Source organism: Capsicum annuum, chromosome 11 (genome assembly GCF_002878395.1).
Source record: "Capsicum annuum cultivar UCD-10X-F1 chromosome 11, UCD10Xv1.1, whole genome shotgun sequence".
Lineage (NCBI taxonomy): Eukaryota > Viridiplantae > Streptophyta > Magnoliopsida > Solanales > Solanaceae > Capsicum > Capsicum annuum.
Window position 1 is genome coordinate 65,109,748 of NC_061121.1, and position 8,803 is coordinate 65,118,550.

General features: G+C 34.5%; 1 pseudogene; it reads right to left on the minus strand.

Moving 5' to 3' along the window:
• Positions 1-790: 790 nt before the first annotated feature.
• On the minus strand, positions 791-1,388 carry LOC107846515 (annotated as a pseudogene).
• Positions 1,389-8,803: the final 7,415 nt, after the last annotated feature.

Here is an 8,803-nt window from a genome sequence, read left to right on the forward strand (position 1 = left end):
TATATATTGTATTTAATTGTTTCATTATTTGTAGTAATAAAAGTTACTTCAAGCATTACGCGGCAATCACCATCTGAAAATTCACACTTAATAATAAAGAAAACTAGTACATAGGAAAATTGAACTCACTGAAACAATGAATTTTTTTGTTTAGCAAATGTTTACTGGCATTTCAAAAGTTTATACTTGACAAAAGTAACAAAAAGAAATCCATATCACTTTGACATGAAATGTGGTTTGAAACAAAAAGAAAAATTAAGTAGCACATCACAAAATATCTCTAAATGTATCAATGAGAGAAGAGAAACAATCACAAACGACAACTATTACTGTTATAAGTAAAAGGGCACAAAATCAATTAGTAGAAGATCAGTCAATCTGTAGAAATAGAAGCATAGAAAATCAGTAAAAAGACAAATAAAACTTGTTTCAAAAGGAACTAAAGTTGTAAAATATCTTTTCAAATGCTTCTAAAATTCATATGGTGGATAAGAAATAGATTGGATTTGCTAACATTTTTTTTTATAGTTTTATATAATAAAAGTTGTATATTTAAATTGAGAAACTAAAAAGTCTATGCGTCTGGCTTAATTGAATAATCAATCAAGCTAAAATATACACTAATGTTAAAAGCCTTGGACCGGATAAAAGAATAAGAATGAGGATGTCACATCCATCTCTAGTTAAAAATTTAAATTCTAGTACTTGAGACATAGGAGTAACAAATAAAAAAGATAATGCAACAAAAAAGAATCTCCAAATGAAAAAACCAAAAAAAAGTCCTTCTAAATTAATAAACATCATTTTCATCAAATAGTTAACTCTCCAGCATTACTAACAATGGTACTTCGTCATCCAATTCTCTCTTGCTTTCACCATAAAATTTACCAGCAGCCTCAAGTGTCGTAGCCTGCGAAAATTGATTTGAATTTGATGGTTCAAATGACTCAAATGATGATGAATATTCCGTCATGGCATTATTATTGTTAGTAATATCACACGAGAATTGAGTACTTGACGAAGCCTTTGATTGTTTAGAATTATTTGTCGAATCACTTTTATTATATTATATGAGTAATTTTTTGATGTTTTCAGCACTTGATGCATACGTAGAAGTAGATATTTTCGCTTCTTATTTTATGTATGAGGGATAACACTTAATATTTATGGGCTTGATAGTGTATTAAAAAATTGGACTGAATTTATCGAGTGACAAGGCATTTTGTAAAGCTTGTTTGGCTGTGTTTATATCAGCTTGAAGTGTCCTTTCTCACTGGTCTCTGGAGGTTGAATTTAAAGATGAAAAACAATGTCCATTTCTAGAATATAAATCATTTGCTTCAGCCTTCGAGTTTCTTCAACTTCGTCTTTAAATGAGTATTCCAATAGTTTTTGAATCATAAAATAGTACCTCTCCATATGCCCCAGCAGTAAATGAATGAACAAATTAAAGTACGGGATGTTTGAGTTTTCAAAAAGATTTTTGATGAGTTTTGTGTAACTGAAAACATTAAGTTCTTTTATTTAATTTTTTTAGTTGAGCAAATGAATTAAAATGAAGAAAAAAAGTAAAAAATCTGAGATAAAAGATAAATAGCAATACTCAATTATTGAAGCGCCACATCATCGAGTTGAAGATTCTCCTTTATTATTATATATTAAATTTTTTGGTTTGTTTTCCTTGTGGTGTTCAGTTCTGTTTTGCACTTTGAGACTTAGCTAACTAGAACTCCTGCTGACAAGTTTCACTTTAGAGAATAATATGATTCATATTCAAGAAAATTTCATAACTGGGTCTTGGCAAGTCCTCTTACTAATATATATCTTAATATTCCTAACATAAACCTCTTGAAGTCTTATAGATGCCCAACATTAAAAATGATCTAAACCTAATATCATCACAAAGTCCCTATTGTCCTTTTACACAGCATGCAATGGCATAGTCCACAACAAGGATGTGTTCCTAAATAACTTTTCACTACTAAAAAAAGAGGAAAATCGACAAAAATTTTTGATCGAAAAAGTAGTGGTAGCTTTTTAAAAACCGACCACAAGTGATCGATTTTTTAAAAATATGTATATATTCATTTTTAAAATTTATTATTATTTTATTTAAATAAAAAATTAATTTTAGAGAAAAATAAATTGACAACAAGTGGTCAGTTTTTTGTAAAATATATATAGACAAAACCGACCACATGTGGTCGGTTTTTTGGAAAAAAAATAAAAAAATATATTAAAAAAACGACCACTTGTGGTCGGTTTTTCTAGAAATTTAAAAAAAAATGAAAACACTAATACTGCATGCAACCACAACAAATATATAGAGCACTAGTAACCAAAATGAAAATACAACAACAAAAAAAAAAATAGAAATTTTTAAAAGTGTACAACATATACAAAATATCCAACAAAAGTGAGTACGAAAATACTACAACAATAGTTTTAAACAATAAAATGACTAAATTTAAAGTACAAGACATACAAAAATCACAAAACTAACAGTCATGATCATTATATTCGTCTTCGTCTTCCATGTCATCATCCGTGCTGAAATCATACAGGGGGCCTAGACCTTTTGCAGCTTGAACTGCATCACCAGGACACGGAGAAATAACCCCCTCAGTTTGAATGAAAGAACTAAACTACCGTTGTAGGATCCTGATTTGTGATGTCGTTGCCTCCTCCATCTTCTTCTGCCTCGCACTCTGTTCAACATACCTCTGTCTCTGTTCAGCAAGCTCTTCGGTGAGTTGAGAAACCGTATTTTATAGTCTTTATATAGTTTCTGCATTAACCGAAAAGCTAGAGTATGCAGGGCCGGACGAACTCCTAATATTATCGTCAAAATATTCAGTGTGGCATCCGTAGAAATGACCTCTATTTGCAGGGTCCGAAGCTTTTGTCCATAACTCATTTCGTACATACTGGGGTATTGAGTCACCCTGACTTTCAGGAGGCAGACTACAACGATACTCACCAAGAAGACGCCTAAATTCGTCCTATATATATTCAAGGTAAATTTAATACTAACAGTCAAAAAACACTAAAGTTGTTATAGTTGAATAATATCAAATTTGAGAAAAAGATTCATTTATTCAAAATTTATTTCTTACGTGGACAACTTTTGTGCAATGTTCAACCCAGACATCTTCATCATTCGGGTTCAATTTCTTTCTCAGATGAGTCACCTCAAAAACCTCATCAGTTGGTAGTTCCCTACCCATTTCTTTTTCCTGCATATGGAAAAAATTTCAATGTTCAAATAATAAAAAAATTAGAAACAAAGACTTAAAACTGCAAAAGTTACATACCAATTTTTCTTTCACTATAAGAGTAGTTCTAGCACCTGCAGTATGTAAGGAGCCACCCTTGGATGATGCTCGGGCTCTCTTTCCTTTTTCCCTCAACAATTGGTATTCTGGGCTATTCCGGTGGCGCTGATACAGTGGCCATAAGGGTTCAGGAATCCACTTAGGTTTTACCGATTTCTTTCTAGCATAATCCAATAGATCTTTAAATCTGCCTCTACATCTTTGGAAAAAGCTTCTCTTTATAAAAAATTCATTTGCAACATCCCACCAGTAAAATTTCTAATACCAAAATATAATATTCAATCTTGTGTTCTAACAAATTGTTAATAAGTAGGCGATAAGTTAAATCCTTACCTTAAATTCTTCAAACATTCTATCCCTGTCAAATCTTGAAACCTTTTGCCAGCTGATCCAGTAGTCATTGAAGTGTCGACTAATGCATATTCGCGCCGTTTTTCCAACTCCATTATCCAGCTTAAACCTACAACACAAGATGAAACAGTAATTTCATTGGGAACATTAAAATAGTAATGGAAAAAATGAGTAACGTTATTATATTTAGAAATCTTACCCTTTCACAACTGGAACCATATAAATCCTCGCAGAATCATCTCTGTCTCCTGGCTTCCTAGTAAGCGTTGGTGGATGCATTGGCGTGGGCAGATCGAAAGCACCAGATGGAGTGCCTCCAAGCTAAAGATCCGACAACCCAATCGATCCAGTAGAATCACTGTACGAAGCTGCGTGACTGCTGCAGGAGGGTATCGATGATGGTAGATATCTGAAGAGGCCAGCAGACGTCCGATAGTACTGTGCTGGCGGTGGCACGATCATAGGAGGAGAATGGGTTGGTGTAGACCCATGTAGTGGCCCCACATGCATAGGAGTAGGTATTGAATCCTCGAACGACCTAGAATATAAGGCTCATGCTAGTACGTCAGCAAACCGACCCTCAGATATATGAATACATGTCGGTCGTCTATAAGGTGGAGGTTCTCTTTTCTTTTTTGATTTCGTAGTATCAAATAATTTTTCCTTACCTTTGTCACCTTCGCCTGACATCTAAATTATGTGAATTTAACAAGTTGTTAGTTCCTACAAAATCAATATATAAGAAAGCATTCCAAGTAACCAATACCAAGTTACTCATTCACACTTCAAATCGCTCCAACAACACGAGATATAGACAAGAATATTTTTATTACTATATAAATCATGGAAAAGTGGAAACAATAAACTTAAACAGTATATTACATATCAATACATAATAAATTTAACCTATACAACTAATCCTCCTCATCCGAAGACTCTCCACTAAACCATTCACCCTCTTCGGAGGTTTCCTCATCTCTTACCCACTCAGCCTCTTCTTCTGCAATATTAACTTCTTCAAAAATATTTTTTGGGTGATTCAAACCGTCCACTAATTCAACATCCACTAGCTGGTGATCAATCTGCATTTCATTTTGATACGCAGTCTCTAGCATATTCTCAACTTCCACCCGCCCAATAGGCTTTGTTTTGATCATACCCACCAATCAGACTTGTCATTGCGCAATGAATAAGGAGCATAAAACACTTGTTTAGCATTTTGCGCTAGAACAAATGGATCGTAAATAGGATAGGACCTACTGTGCTTCACTTCAATGATGTTATGCTCCTTATGTACTCTTGTGCCTGCTGTGCTTGGATCAAACCACTTACATCAAAATAGGATAATTTTTTTATTGGGAAACCAGCATACTCTAGTTCTAAGATCTCGTGTATGATGCCAAAGTAATCAACATCATCATCACCCTTAACCCAAACACCACTATTATTTGTTTTCCTTGACTAGGAGTGTTGTTTGGTGGAAAAATTAAACCCATTTACTTTGTATTGGGACATTGCATTAGCTTCGACTAGACCCAAAGAAATATCCCTCAAGAGATTATCATATGCGGCTGCATTTGGTGAATGGTGTACCTAAAGATATCATATATATATATATATATATATATATTTATATATATATATATATATTAGTTGACGAATGTGTAAATGTTTAAACTTTGTAGAAACATTAATACACTGACAAACCTCATTTTTAAACCATGATGCAAAGGATGCATACATTTGATTTTCGTGGAATTGAGTCTTAAATGAACTGAATATCCAACATGGGATACAAAATTAGTTTCTTTAAAGGAATGAGTAAACAAACAAGATATGTTAAAATTTAAATCTCCTTACTTCAGAAAGGGCTCAATTTCGGGGCAATTCAGCAAGATATACAAAGTTGTTGATTTTCGTTTTGTGGGAGTGAGCCGAGAAGGTATGATTTTTTTAGACTTACAGCCAGATTGATTGAAAATTGATATCGGTTGCAAATGAGGCTCATTCACATCGTATTGATAGCGATTCGGTTGGTTTCTTGAACAAGCAACTTCATCATGAAAGTAGTATGAACAAAATTGAGAAGTTTCTCTTGCAAGATATGCCTTAACTATAGATTCTTCCACCTTATGTTTGTTTTTGGGACCTCTTTTTAATTTTCCAATTGCCCTGTACAATATTAAGGTTAGATGTTTACTATATTTAACAAAAAAAAGTATGCATTTAAATAGGTTGCAAATGTTTACCGTTCAAATGGATACATCCACCTAGTTTGAACTGGACCGCGTAGCCAAGCTTCGTGCACAAGATGAATGGGAAGATGTTCCATCCTATCGAAGAACGCTGGCAGGAAAATCTTCTCTAGCTTGTTGGTGATAACAAAAATATTACTTTTCATTCGCGCCAGATTTTCTTCTGTTAATGTGGTGGCACATAAGTCTTTGAAGAACAAACTGATCTCTGCTATTGGTTTCCATTTGTTTTCAGGTAAATTAATAAAAGCAATTGGAAGTAATTGCTCCATGAAAACATGACAATCATGGCTTTTCATTCCATTCAAGATTCCTTGTGTCATATCAACCCTCTTTCCTAAATTTGAGGCATATCCATTGGGCATCTTCAAACTTTGAATCCACTTACATATTTGATGCTTTTGGTCCAACTTGAATGTAAAACTAGCCTTGGGTTTACAAACATTGCCATTGGGCCCCTGCTGTAAGTGTAATTCTCTGCGGTTGCAATATTCTGGTAAGTCAAGTCTGGCCTTAGGATTATCCTTTATTTTGCTGGTGGCATCCATAACTTTGTTGAACAAGTTGTCAAAGTAGCTCTTCTCAGTATACATGGCATCAACATTATTTCTAAGTAAATTATCTGGCCAATATTCTAACTCCCAAAATATACTTTGCTTAGTCTAGTGATGCAAAACGCCATATCCATCAAGCCTGTACAATCGTTCCTCACTGACTTTAGGCAAATCCAAAACTATTTCCCAGACGTCGTGACCAGACAGCATTGGAGGGGGACCATCATGTTCCCTTCTATTCCTTCTGAAGGCATTTTTGAGTCTCCTAAATTCATGATCAGGTGGCAAGAAACAATGATAACAATCAAACCATGAATTTTTCCTGCCATGTATCAATTGAAAGATTTTGTTTTTTCCATGCAGTATGGACAAGCCAGTTTTCCAGCAGTTATCCACCCCGACAACATTCCATAAGTAGAAAAATCATTAACAGTCCACATTAGATATGCACGCGTATTGAAATTCTATTTAAGAGAGATGTCCTATGTTTCAACCCCCTCATGCCATAAAATCTGAAGTTCATCTATCAAAGGTTGCAAGTACACATCTATTCCGATTTTTAGATTACGCAGGCTAGGAATAACACAATTCAAAAATATATAGGGACTAATCATCCATATTTCAAGGGGAATATTATAAGGAGTGATAAATACAGGCCAACATGAATATGGTGCACCACTAACTGAAAAAGGAGAGAACCCACCTGTACATAATCCCAATCAAATGTTTCGTGGCTCAACTGCAAAATCTGGATAAATTGCATTAAAATGCTTCCAAGCCTCCCCATCAGATGGATGACATATAACACCAGGGGCCCTTCTATTTTCACAATGCCATCTCATATGAGGAGCTGAGCTGTAGGAAGCATACAACCTCTTCAACCTTGGTATAAGAGGTAAATAATGCATTGCCTTAATAGCAATTTGCTTCCCAGTAGAACCACGCTTATATCTAGGGTGCTGACAAAACTTACAGAACTCTAGGTTAGCATCTCCCTTAAAGTATAACATACATCCATTGTCACAACAATCAATTCTAACCGAGGAGAGACCTAACTTTGACACCCATCTTGTTGCCTTATAGAAAGGATCAGGAACCTCTAAGTCGGGGTGAACTAACTCTCTAATAAAGTCTATAATTAAGTCCATTCCTCCTTCCGCAATATTTCAGTCAGATTTAATACTTAATAATCTAACAGCAACAGACAAACGAGAGTGCGAACACCCGTCAAAAAAAGGAAAACTAGCAGCCTGCAATTCTTCGTAGAAATTGCCCGCTTCGCTATTAGGAACATCTTCAACATTTTCCCTAAAGTCAACCCCGTGCTGCATCATGCACTATTTCTGTCATCCTACTATCTTGACATTCATTATGCCCTACAGACCTACTATTTTCTCCAGCAACAAAGTTATTTTGTGCAACATCACCATAAATACCACGCAATCTTAAAAAGTCCTTGTGAAACCCCTTCCTATAAAGATGTTCCTTTATATCTTCTTCACTTACAAGATTTATACTATCACAACTAACACAAAGACAACGAATTACCCGAAAACATGTCCAAAGATCAAGTGCCTTAGCATGTTCAACAAATCTTTTGACACCCTCAACAAATTCCTCCCTAATACACATTCTATTATCATGGTTCCGGAGATATATCCAGCTATAATCATCCTCCATCTAGGCAATCAATCAGATTTAACTAATTAGATCAAGAAGTTTCAAAAAATAAAGTCACCAACAACATCACCTACTAAACAAAAGTTCACTTTTAAAGTCACCAAAAGTTAAGCATTTTCAACAAATAAAGTAACCAACAACATCACCTCCTAAACACTAATTCACTATTAAAGTCACCGGTACTTAACCATTTTCAACAAATAAAGCCACCAACAACATCACCTTCTAAACAAAAGTTCACTTTTAAAGTCACCGGCATTTAAGCATTTTCAACAAATAAAGTAACCAACAACATCACCTTCTAAACACTAATTCACTATTAAAGTCACCGGCACTTAAGCATTTTCAACAAATAAAGTCACCAACAACATCACCTTCTAAACCCTAATTCACTATTAAGGTCACCGGCACTTAAGCATTTTCAACAAATAAAGTAACCAACAACATCACCTTCTAAACACTAATTCAATATTAAAGTCACCGGCACCTAAGCATTTTCAACAAACAAAGCCACCAACAACATCACCTTCTAAACAAAAGTTCACTTTTAAAGTCATCGGCACTTAAACATTTTCAACAAATAAAGTAACCAACAACATCACCTCCTAAACACTAATTCACTATTAAA